Source organism: Furipterus horrens, unplaced genomic scaffold (genome assembly GCF_987537825.1).
Source record: "Furipterus horrens unplaced genomic scaffold, mFurHor1.1.pri manual_scaffold_8, whole genome shotgun sequence".
NCBI lineage: Eukaryota > Metazoa > Chordata > Mammalia > Chiroptera > Furipteridae > Furipterus > Furipterus horrens.
Window position 1 is genome coordinate 108,878,577 of NW_028327178.1, and position 12,880 is coordinate 108,891,456.

A 12,880-nucleotide genomic window follows, 5' to 3' on the forward strand; every position below is an offset into this window, starting at 1 on the left:
GGCAGAGGGCTCTCTCTGGGGGTTGTCAGACCTGCAGTCACCAGGGTGGCCCTGATGTGTTCCTTCTCTGCGTCTCTCTCTTCCTGTTTTCGAACGGTTGGTACCGTGACATTAAGAAACGTACAGACACCCATTGACTTCCTATTTCTGAGCCCGTTCAAGTTTCGTCTCTGTCGGAGCCCCACCACCACCCCAGGTTGCTCCAAACGGCGCCTTTTCTCCGTGAGACGTGGAGGTGACTCAGAGGCCACGCACGGGGAGGCCACCTTCTTTCCTTTTCTTTTCTGAGCTGCAGGGCGTGTCTCTCTGTCCCGCCGAGTGGGCACCCGTGAGGATGCCGCGAACACCGTCTCAGAAGCGGGGCCGCCTGTCTCTCCGGAGGCCGTGGACGTCTTCTCGGGTTCTGGCCGGGCCGTTTGTGTGTGGCTCTGGGCCCCCTCGGCCGAAAGCTCGCTCCTCTCCTTAAAGGTACGTGACTTGCTGGGCAAGATGGAGGCACAGGAGGCGTCAGTTTAAAAAAAGGAAACAAGCTCTTTTTTTCCATTTTTTTACCCCGTGTTCTTAATGCAGTGTTCACCTTCGAGCCCACGGTGATGAAGGAAATGTCACAGAAAGCCGGGTCCAACCCCGCTTAGTAATTCTCTTGGGTGCTTCACCCCCATTATTGCTCTGGCGGAATCTAACGGCTGCGGGACGCCAGCTCCACAGGCCGTGCTGTGTGGGGGGGAAACCTATGGCTGCGTGAGCCATGTTTCCTTGCGCGGCGACGGCCCTGGCTCCACCCGAGGTGTGAATTGATTAGAAGCGTCACATACGTTAGCCCGAGAGCTCGGAAAACCAAATGCACAGTAGACGCCAAATATCAAGACCTTTGAGAGTGAGGCTATTTATTGCGGTGCCCTCGGATCGACTGCCCGAGGGCAGCGCTTTTCAGTGAGATTTACAAGGGACCGTGGACTCCGGACCCTGGATTTATGCACGGGTTTGGTTTCCCAGTATCCAAAATAGCTCAGAGCTGGAGGGCCTGTCAGATAAGCCTGGAGCCCGTGTTCTGGTTGGTGACAGGGGTCTCCGTTCCCGTAGCAAATCTTTCTGTAAGAATGAAACCAGAGATGTTATCGGCCCCCGATGCAACGGGGAACAGGATGCGACCAAGAGAAACGATAACATCGGCTCACTGGGAAAAACAGAATCGACGTCAGGGCCGGTTTAAAATAATGTGCCTTTTTAACCAGCCTCGTTCTATTGCCCCAGGAAAGATCAGTCATTCGGGGTCACAAGGCGACTATTAATTAGAGCAAGTGTTTGGGTTCTGCAGGACTCACAGGGGCTGTGGGAAGATTCGGGGGAACGGATTGGGAAGTTGGGGGCGGGGTGGCCCTGGAGGAGAAGCTCCACGTGAGCAGGGTCACCCCCAAGTGTCTGCGTGGTGGCTGGGCTACCCTGCGACCACGGTTCAGGAATTTCTGCAGGGCCTGTAGTGGGTGTCCGCAGGGAGGCTGTACCCCCTGCTTCTGCTTGTAACCAGGGAAGAGGTGTTTGCAGGGCTTTATAGCTTGAGTTGTGGCTTTTTTTTCCGTGGCACTGATGTGAAATGCCCTTGGAATACAGAGGCACCTGAGGGGAAGGGGGTTGGCGCCAGGAAAGCTAAGTCAAGGGTCACGAGGCACAGGTACGTTGTGCCCTGTTTCTCCAGAGCCGCGGCGTTAGGGGAGTGCTATGTCCAGTGACAGTGACCCCCGTGCAGGGAAGGTGGCCCCTGCTTCAATCCTCTCTTGATTCATGGACCTTTTATTATTTTTATACACTGGGCCTTTTCGTTCGGAGCGCGTTGGAGAGTCACGTGCAGCTGTGAGAAATAACCCAGAGTCCTCCCAGGTACCTTTGACCTGCCATCCCCCCGTCGTCACACCTGCAGGCCACGACCATGAGCTTGACGTTCATATGGTCACGACATGACCATCTCCGTCACCATGGGACCGCTCGTGGGCACCCTCTCTCCCCTCCCGCTTTCCTCCTTGTAACCCCAGGGGGCCGCTCGCCCGTGCTCCAGGCCCTTAGCCTGTCATTTCAAGGATGTTATCTATAGTCACAGGAGGTCAAGCACCTCATGGGGAACAGAGTCGATAATGTTGCGATGATTATGTGTGGTGCCAGGTGGGGACCGGAAATATTGGGGGACCCGCCTTGTAAAGTATACAATTGTCTGATTGCTATACTGTGCACCTGAAACCGATCTACAATAAAATGGAAAGTAAACGGTAACGGAGAAATTTAAAACATTTTCAAAAAGAAAGTTATACAAATGGAATCCGTGCGTGGCGTTTGGGACTGGCTTTTCCCACTGAGCGTCGTCCTCTGGAGCATCGCCTGAGCTGTTCCACATGTCGTGTCCTCCCCGCTTCCCCGCTGTCGACCGCTGAGTGATAGTCTACGATTCGGACGTGCCGCCGTGGCTGAAACAGTCGCCTGTGAGGGACACGCGGGCTGGTTCCAGCTTTTGGCTGGACATACGTGTCTGGGCTGCCGTGTGAACGGAAGTTTTCATTTCGTGGGACGAGCGCCCAGGAGCGCAGTTCCTGGCTGAAGGGGAGCCCCACTTGTAACTTTTAAAAAGAAACTGCCCAACTCTTCTCCGGAATGGCTGTCCTACTTCATGCCCTCATCTGCGTGTGCCTAGCCTTTCCACGCCCTCACCTGCGCGTACCTAGCGTTCCCACGTCCTCACCTGCGCGTGCCTAGCGTTCCCACGCCCTCACCTGCGCGTGCCTAACGTTCCCACGTCCTTACCTGCGCGTGCCTAGCGTTCCCACGCCCTCACCTGCGCGTACCTAGCGTTCCCACGTCCTTACCTGCGTGTGCCTAGCGTTCCCACGCCCTCACCCGCGCGTACCTAGCGTTCCCACGCCCTCACCTGCGCGTACCTAGCGTTCCCACGCCCTCACCTGCGCGTGCCTAGCGTTCCCACGCCCTCACCTGCGCGTACCTAGCGTTCCCACGCCCTCACCTGCGCGTGCCTAGCGTTCCCACGTCCTCACCTGCATCTGGTGTTGTCACAGTTTTTTATTTTTGCCGTCCGACAAGTATGCAGTCGTACCTCACTGTGATTCTAATTTGCATTTCTCTGGCAGCTGACATGTTGAATGTCTTTTCATGCATTTGTGTGTCTCCTTTGACTCCTTTTCTAACTGGATTATCATTGAATTTTTTTTTTTTAATATTAAGTTTTCATAGTTCTCTATTTATTCTGGATATGAGTCCTTTGTCAGATACGGGGTTTGCAAATATTTTTCTCTGGTCTGTACCTGGTGTTCCCATCCTCTTAAAAGCCAAGACATTCACAGAGAAAATATTTTTAATTTTGATGAGGTCCAATTGGTCAATTTTTCCCTTATGGTTTATGCTTTTGTTGTTAAGCATAAAAATTCTTCCCTGTGTCCTAAATCCTGCAGATTTTCTCCTGCTTTTTTCTAGAGCCTGGTAAGTTACACTGAAGCCTATTTGACGTCTTGAGTTAATTTTCGTGTGAGGAAGACGTGGGATTCAGGCAGAGCGTTACTTTTTGTTCAGGATGGCAGTGGCTCCACCCCTGCTGAAAAGGCTGTGCTCGCCTCAGTGAACCGCTTCTGAGCCTTCGTTAAAAACCAGTTGGGCACCTCTGTGTGCGCCTGTTTGTTTTCTCAAAGTTCTGTTTTATGGCTGCGTTTTTCCCTCCCCACAGGACGGAGCCTGATTACTGTGGCCACAGCACACGTTTTCACGTCCTCCCGTTTTATTCTCCTTTTCCAAAAGCTGAGCTCTTCTCATCCCTTTATTTTCCTGTATACATTTTAGAATGACCTTGTCTTTGCCCATAAAAACTCTCGCTGGGATTTTGACAGAAAAAGAATTAAGTCTGTATAAATATTGGGGGAGAATTGACATCTTCACTATCTTTAATCTTCTAACCCACGAACACAATTGTATCTTATTTATTCATTTATTTATAGTTTTGCTTTTCATTGAGTGCTTTCATCCGTGCTGTGTAGCTTTTAAGCACAGTGGTCCTGTGCTTGCTTTGTTAGGCTTTCGCTGAAGTATTGCGTGTTTTCTGAGTGATTATAAATGACATTGTATTTTTTACAACAAACTTTGGTTTCCACGGCCTGCGAGCCAAGTGTCACTGGTTCGATTCCCAGTCAGGGCACATGACTCGGTTGCACGTCAGGTCCCCAGTTGGGGACGTGAGTGAGAGGCAACCACACAGTGATGTTTCTCTCCCTCTCTTTCTCCTTTCCCCTCTCTCTAAAAATAAAATAAAATAAAGAAAGAAAGAAACAAATAAATAAATAAATTATAAAAAACAACAACAACAAAACTTTGGTTTCCGTTTGGTTATTGCATCTTTATGGAGGATAACAGATGTGGCTACACTGCTCTGGTGTCCGGTGACTGTGCTGAACCTTCTCATTAGTTCTAGGAAGGTTTGTTGTCAATTTCTTGGGATTTTCTAAGTAGAAATCATGCCGTCTGCAAACGGGAATGCTTTTATTTCTTCCTTTCCTAGCCCTTGTCTTTCTTTTCTTGCTTTATCCCACTGGCTGGAATGCTCGGCACCACGCTGAGCGAGAGCCGTGTGCTAGCCCCACGCCTGGTCTTGGGGAGGAAGTCTTCAGGTTTTCATTGTGAAGCTTGATGTTAGCTGAGGACACTTTGTAGATGCTCATCGAGTTGAGAAGCGTTCCCTCTATTTCTTTTTTTTGAGAGATTTTATCACAAACAGGTGGTGACTTTCATCAAAGCTTTTTCTACATCAACTGATTTGCTTTGTTAGTAGGATCGATCACGTTAATGTATCCCTGGGACCCTTGGATAAGGCGTGTGACTCTTTCAAGGCTGCAGAGTGTATTTGCTAATATTTTGGGAAGCATTTTGTGTCTATATTCGTGAGAGGTATGGCTCCGTGTGTGTGCGTGTGTGTGTTTGTCCTGTCTTTGTCTGGTTTTGCTGTCAGGGCAATAGCTACCTTCATAGAATTAATTGGAAAGATTTTCTTCCTCTTCTAATTCTTAGAAGAGGTTGCGTAAATTGGTTTTAATTCTTCTTTTAATATTAGGTAGAATTCTTCAGTGAAACCATCAGAACCCAGAGACTTCTTTTTCGGAGTTTTAAAATTACAAATTTGGTCTGCTTAATAGTTATGTGTTATCCAAATGACCTATTTCATATCTGGGGAATTGTGGTAGGTAGTGCTTTTCAAGAAGCGTGTCTGTTTAATCTAAGTAATCAAATTCATATGAATAGAGTTATTGACAGCATTCCTTTATTGTCCTTCTGATATCTGCAGTGTCTGCAGTTGTATTCTGGTGTGGGGATTTGTATCTTTTCTCGTGTGCTTTTCTCAATCTTTGTAAAGATTCCAAAGATCGAGTTTATGATCTTATTAAAGAACAAGCTTTTTAAAGTGGACTTTATTATTTTCGGTTCTAATTTCATCAATTTCTTCCTTATTCTTTGTTATTCCCTTCCTTCTGCTTGCGCTGGGTTTGTTACACTTTTCTTTTACTAGATGATTGAGGTTGGAGCTTAGGTGATTTATCTGAGGCGCTCTCTCTTCCCATTGAAACACCTGGTGCCATAAAGGTCAGCCAGCTCACGGGGTTAGTTGTGACCCACAGACTGACAGGTTGTGTTTTCACTTTCATTCATTCGCTGTGTTTTTTGGTTCCTCTGGACATTTCCTCTCTGAACTGCGGGTTACTCAGTAGTGTGCTGCTCTGTTTCCCGGTGTTTGCAGAGTTTCCTGTTATCTTTCCTTTGTTGATTTCCAGTGTGCTCCCATTACAGCCGGACACCACGTGCGGCGTGACTTCAGTTCTCAGATTTGCTGAGCTTTGTTCTGCTGCGTGGCCTGAGGTTCTGGCTCCAGTTAGGAAGTCGAAGCCACAGAGACGCAACTCGAGAAGTTTCATATCAGAATTATTAGCCCTGCAATGAGTGGCCGGCTCTAAGGCACGAGGGGGCTCCATGGGGTACCCTGGGGTGGGGAGCGAGGGCGAACATCGGAGAGCTTCAGGCCCCCCTGGGGCAGCTGTGGCCCGGCCCCCAGGTCGCGGAGGAGTGGGTGTGTTAGCCGGCTGGGAGCTTGTCTGGCGTGGCAGGGCAGACGATGAGCAGCCCTCTGGGGGGCTGGGAGGAGCAGGGGGTCTCCACAGGAGACGCAGGTGTGCGCCGGGGGTCTGGACACCAGAGGAGCAGTGGTTCTGTGTGGACTGCCGACCGCAGGGGGGCTGTGCGCGGCCTCCCACCCGTGCTTCTCGGCCTCCCTCCTGGCCCTGCTGGAAATCGGGGCAGCCTCTCCCTCCTGGGATGTCCTTCCAGCATCTTCTGTCTCCTAAAGACTGACTTGTCAAATTAACCTGCAACAGCTCATGTTTAGATGTTACATAGGGAGGAGGGAGAAGCAGAGGAGGATGAGGATGTGTACGTAAGCTCACTTGCAGCGCGCATGCAGAAGTCAACCGCACGGCTCCTCCCGTCCTCCCTGCGGTCGCTGTCCCGAGGTGGAAGCTTCTCTCCGTGCCTTTCCCATTCCAGAACCCCTTGCCCTCAGGGCAGAATTTCAGCTGCCCTGAGTTCTCTACTTCCTGGACCATCTAGTTAACCCTAAAAAATATAAATATTTACTTGTCCCCCAAATCACAGTCATGCTAGTATGTGGCTGTCGGGCCCTTCAGGGAAGACTAGGAGGAAGATGTATAGAGGGTCTTTGTGACGACAGTACAGGGTCCTTTCTGGAGGGGACCCAGGCTTCCCCACAACCAAGGGCCCCTGGGCCTGTGAACTGACTCAGGTCTGAAACCAGAAAGAAAGACTGCCCATCTGTTTGGTGACAGAGCCAGGTTACCAGCTGCCACGCTGAGAGCGTTTCTTGTTCTGCAGATCAAACAATGGCCCTGTGGACTCAGCCCTGTGTCCCACTGAGGGACACTTTGCTATCAGCTCCTGTTGGAGATCCCTGAGACCCGAAGAAAGCTGATGACCAGCCCGTCCCCATTGCCTGCCCGTCCTCTGACAACCGGGTGCTGGCCCTTTTCTCTGCTGTCCTGGGTTCCCTCAATGCGTCGAAACCAGGGTGCCCGGCTTAGGGGTGGCATCCCTACAGCCACACGGGGCCTGAGGAAAGATCCACCACAGCGGTACCCAGCACCCTCTCAAGTAGCGCTCCACGCCCTGGTCACGACAGCGACCTCTGGTCCTATTGAAGGTTGGCGTTGGGGCCGGGGGACTCTGATGCTTCCGGTCTGGCATTCCTGTTTACGCAGGACTTCCCGTCCCCCTCAGGCCAGCGAAACCGTGGCCTCTGAGCCTCCCTGTAGGTGACCGCTGTGCCCAGGACTCAGTAAGACGACCAGGGAAGCTGCTAGAGCCGCATCCGGCGGCACAGCTGACCCATCAAACCGAGAATCGCCAGCAAGGGCAGCCCTGCCGGCGCTCATTCCTGCCCTGCTCGGGGTCACACCCTTAGCGCCCGTCCGCACACACGTGTTCCCCAGGCTTCGGTGGGTGCGCGGTGCGTGCCTGTGCCCCTGGATCGGGCCGGGGCTGGACCCCAGTTACGGGACTTTTGGCCCCAGGGGGCGGTGGCGGTGAGTTCTGAGAAGAACAGACAGCCCCTTTCAAAGCATCTGCCCCAGGTGAGGGGGTCACGGGTTTTGAAGCTGAGGAAGCTCCGTCCTCTCGGACCCTGGAGCGGCTCAGGCTGACCTGGAGGCCAGCAGCATCAGTGTCTCTAGGTCCAAAAAGATGTCCTTCTTCCACGTTTCAGGGGCTCATTCCTACCCGACTAAGGTCCTAATTAGCACACGAGGAACTGGGCGAGTCGGAGTCCAGCGGCCGTGTCTGATTTTTGGCGAGGTCAGCCCTGTGGCTGCGAGGAATAAGGCTCGTTTGGGGCCGTCTGGTTCAAGGCAGGAGGTAATGGACCTGAGCTTGTCGTTTTCTCTTAAGTGCTCCAGGGCACTTGGAAAAGACTCATCTCACGGCATAGCCCTTCCAGCCACCGTCGCCCTGGGCGCTCCCGAGGCACGGGCTCCTGTTGGCACTTTATCGCCACCAAACCCAGGTGACAGCACGATGAATTGGGGAGCCACCGCCCTGGCAAGGAGCTCAGCATCGCGCTCCAGTCCAAGGGCACGGCCAAGGGAGCCCCCAGGCCCCACGTTTGGGGATCTATCTGTTGGGGCCCCTCCCAGTAGACAGTCATCTCTACTCAGGAGACAGAACTCACACAGTAGGTCACACTGATTAACTGTAATAAAAGGGTCGCCCTAAGACCCAAGGAAACTCCGCATGTCACCCTAGGATTGCGACAGCGTTCTCGAGAAAGGGCAAACTTGGAAGCCGTCCAGGCCTTGCTGGAGAAGCTGGGGGTTGGCCACTGAGCCGCAGAGAAGTTGGCTGCATCAGCCAGGCCGCAGCTTTGTCTGGAATTGCAGAGCACACAATAGGTGACCCTCTGGCTCACGGGCAGGAAGCAGGTGACAATCAACAGGAGACGTGGTGCGCGCTGGGAGTCTGGGCACTGCCGCGGGGACAGGGGCCTTCCGAGCTCACGGGCCCGCGGAAGGAAGCAGGGCTAGCAGAGGGAGGGCCGCCCGGGGGACCCGGCCGCAGGTGCTCGCGCTCCGGCCACATGGGGCCCCAGCTCCACTGCCGACTCATCACCTCCAGCCCGGGGCTGGGGGGCTGCAGAGACCTCACGTTGCGGCCTGAGGTCTGTGGGTGTCACTCTTCACCCGTGGCAGCGAAACAGAGAAGCTGGGCGTCCCCTTCCTCTGCCCCGTTTACGACCGTCTGAAATGTTTCTTCCGAATATATTTAGAACCAGCCATAGCAGACAGGGTTATTTTTTGCCTCAACCACCAAACATCATTTAGAAAAGTTAAAAGCAAATATTGCTTTCACCCATGTTTTTACTCTTCCCGTGGTCTTTTTCCTTCTTGACGCGCCGACCGTCCTTTCCTTCCTTCCCTTCTGTTTAGAGAACTTTCTTCAGCCATTCCCTTGGGGTGGGTCTGCGGGAGGCCGGTCCTCTTCGTTTTCCATTATCTGCGAATGGATTTCTCTCTCGCTCAAGAAGGATCTTTTTGCTGGACATACGGTAGAATTTGGGTTGGACGATTCTTTCTCTCATCCCTTGAAAAATGTTTTGCCACATCCTTCTTTCTGGGCTCCAAGTTCCCCACGAGGGACCTGCCGTCGTGAGAATTTGTTTGCTCATCCATGTAAGGGGTCGCTTCTTTTTCCCGCTGTCAAGGCAGTTTTCTTTGTCTTAATGGTTCCGAAGTTTGACTCAAATGTGTCTTGGCGAGGGTTTCTTTGGGCTTATCCTGTTAGGAGGCCATCGGCTTCCTGGCCCCACAAGCGGACGGCCATCTTTGACCAAACCAAGGTCTTCAGCCGTTATTTCGTCGGCTGCCTTAGCCCCGCCCTCTCTCTCCTCTCCTGTCGGGACTCTGATGACATGAGAGCGGTGCCTTTTGTCACTCCCTCAGGTCTCGGAGGCTCCGCTTCCTTCCCGTCGCTCAGGTTGGCGAATTTCTATTGCCCTGTCTTCAAAGCCACCGCGTCTTTCCCCTCCCTCCGTTCTGCTGCTGAGCCCGGCCACCGAGTTTTCAAGATGTTGATTGCGGTATCTTTTCAGTTCTAAAGTTTGCGTTTGGTTGCTTTCTGAGTTTTCTCCCTCTTTGCCGAGACTTTCTTTCTTATTTTCCGTTGCTCCGGGTGTATTTGTAAGTGTCCACTGAAACGTGTGTACAATGGCTGCTCTGAAACCGTCATCAGGTCATTCCAGCATGTCCTGCATCTCAGTCCTGGCGTCCACAGACTGTGTCTCTCACTCAGTTTGCGCTCTCCTCGGCTCTTGGTGTCAGCGGGTTTTGACGAAAACGTGGACGGACATTCTGGGTGCTGTGTTATGAGCATCTGAATTAGTAAGCCTCCCGCTTTAGCTGGCTTTCTCCGATACTGCTCAGCGGGAGAAGTCCAGGGTGCCCGCTTCGTCTCTTTGACCCCCGAGAATGAGCTCCTCGTTATTGCTGGGGGAGGGTGGTGGTCCTGACTCCCCATGGGGGCATCGCTGGCCTCTCCCTGGGGGATGGGAGCGCCTGGGAGACGCAGGAGGACTTGGTATTGCTCCCCCCGTGGCCTCCACGGCCGTCCCGGGCAGGGAGGCTTCCCTGCTGGCGGGTGGTGGTGACCGTCCTGACTCCTGTGCAGGCCTCCTTAGGCAACCCCAGCGGGGAGGGAAAGGGAGACAGAGGTTGGCACATCTGCACACTGGGGTGCACCCAGCAATAACAAGGCTCGAACTATCGACCCCCACAGTGACTTGGGTGGGTCTCAAAGGCATGGCGCTCCGCAAAAGAAGCTCGCCCGAGAAAGGGACCCTGGCAAGGACTCAATTTCCGTGACATCCTGGAAAAGAAACAACTACGGGGACAGAAACAGAGCTGTGGTGGCCAGGGGCTGGGGGTGCGGGGAGGGGCTGACCGGGCGAGGCAGGGGCCCTTGGGCAGCGCGGTGGTGTCCTCTGCGTCTAGGTTCTTCTGGAAGTCACGCCGCTGCGTCGGGGCATCGCCGCTCTCACGCCCGGACACCGCAAAGGCTGCACAGCGCGCATGTAAGTTGTTCCGTAATTAGAAACCCAGGCTGCTGGGCAGGGTGGTGCCGCTGGAAGCCAGAGGAGGTCGAGGAGCGTGACCCTGCACAACATCCCTGCAGCTGAAACATCCCCTCCGCAGGCCCTCACGAACGCATGTCCGCAGTAATTGAAAAATAAATCCAAGAACCATAAAGAACGAGAACAGAGAACCTGCCTCTCAGGAGCAGAACGCACAGGCGTCCTCGGAGGCCCGTCTGCGCCTCGTGGGTCGCATGCATGCTGCGTGCATTTCCCCAGCGAGCGGTGTGATGCGTCCGGCTCCCTCTGGTCACCTCCTGAAGCCCCCTGTCCCACCCTGCCTTGACTTCAGCCTTGCATCTGTTCACTATTTGCCTGGCTAATTAGTGTAATTATAAAAAACAATAACCATCACCAACACGATATTCCGAGTTCTGTGATCTCACATCATAAACAGACAGATCTGTGTGGGGCCCGCTGGGCGACCGTGGGCGGCGGTGCTATGTGCATTTCATGTGTCTGAGCTGCGAGGGGACACGGTGACCCTCCCGCGTGGCCAGGCCCGCAGCAGGAGCAGCGGCTCTTGGGGTGCAGCAAGGTGAGCCCTGATCGCCTTCAAAGCTGTGCTCCCTGGGGGGCGGGGGTGGTCCTGGGGGACGGTCCTCGCCTGCGTGTGGCCTTGGCTTTAGCTCACGATAAAGCTGTGCCCTGTGCCTTCCCCATCTGCCGTGGAGGAGAGCAGGAGTCACAGCGGCCCCAGGGCAGGCCTTTCCCGCGGCACGTAACTAAGCACGGGGCCTCTGCGCCAGCCATCTCAGGCCCTTCCGTAGCCAGGGCCCCTGCACCTCCTACCTTGCAGTTCAAGAAACAAAGGCCGAGGGAAGGAAAAGGTTTCCCAGAAAGCCCATCGCTGGGCAGCTGGCGCCGGCGAAGGCGTCCCCCCCCACGCAGCACGCCAGGCTCGCTCTTGCCGCTCCCTGCGCCTCCCATGCTCTTCCCCCAGACGCCCCTCGAGGCTCGCCGGGCGCTGGCCTCCTGTGTTTGTCCCGACGTCACCTTGCCAGTGAGGTTCACCTGGCCCACCCCGTTTACACTGGCAACCCTCGCCGCCGCCGGGACCCCCAACACCACTTCCGCACGCTTACCCTCCTTATCGTGGCCTCCTGGTTCCATAACTCCGTTCTCTGAAACACGCTGTCGTCTGTTTCTAACAGAACGTTCTTTTCTGTCTCCTGAACTGGAATCTGAGCTCCGTCACCTGGCGGTGCAGCTGCGCCCATCCAGCAGCCCGGCATACAGCACAGCGCCGGGCCCCGGGGCGGGGGTCCACGGCCCTTTGACAGGGGGCAAAGGTCAATTTCCAGCAGGCACAGACTGAGCTGGAACTGCCCCACGGACCGTCCTGCCGCAGAGCGCTGGTTCGCTCCCCCACGTGTTCTATGAAATGTGTGACTGCGTACGCCCCGTGCTTGTTAACGCGAGGGTCTCTGTCATCCTTGCGCGCGTCCCGCTGGGGCGGCAGCGCCGCCGGCCACACCGTGCACTCTGCGCCCAGGTGGCGGCTGTGCTGTGTGACCCGTCGCCTCTCTCCCAGCGTGCTGGTGCGCGTTCCAGAAAATATTTTGGACCTAAAATGAATGTCAAGAAACATGCAAGGGCTCGAGCTGGATTTTGCTATGAGAATCATATGAAGATAATCTTGCTACCTGGTCAAAGGCAAATTTAGGGGCTGTCCAGGCTCTTCTGACAGATGGATGAGAACACGGGGGTGAAGGTCGGCAGACATGGAGGCCACACGGACCCCAAGTTAGGCAGGAAGGGCGACGCGTGCAGGAGAAGGAAGGCCGAGGAGACTCAGGCCAACGCAGGTCACGACCCAGCGATATCAGAAGAAAATGCCAAGTGCGACACCCTTTCTGGGGGGACCCATCAATCATGACCCCTTTCAGTGCCACTGCGTTTTGTGTCCCAGCACTGTCCCCGAGATGAAGGGGCTGTCAGTGGAGTCACAGCCTGTGAAGGATGTGGGAAGGCCAAGGTCACCATTGGTTACAATTACCCCACATTTTTTCATCGGGCGCCGTGCTGAAGTCACGCGATGGGTTCCGTTGGCTCCTGCCCTCTAACGAGCAACCCCAAACCGCGGGTTACCATGACAACCGAGCAAACCCCCAAACCATGGGTTACCATGACAACTGAGCAACCCCAAACTGTGGG

General features: G+C 54.3%; 1 protein-coding gene across 1 annotated transcript in view; it reads left to right on the forward strand.

Annotated features, from left to right (window-relative positions):
• Positions 1-333: 333 nt before the first annotated feature.
• ZNF831 (zinc finger protein 831) overlaps positions 334-12,880 on the forward strand; it is a 31,029-nt gene continuing 18,482 nt past the window's right edge. Inside the window, exon 1 of the mRNA XM_090285053.1 lies at positions 334-468. The gene's annotated coding sequence lies outside the window, so the exon portion shown is untranslated. The remainder of the gene's footprint in view (positions 469-12,880) is intronic.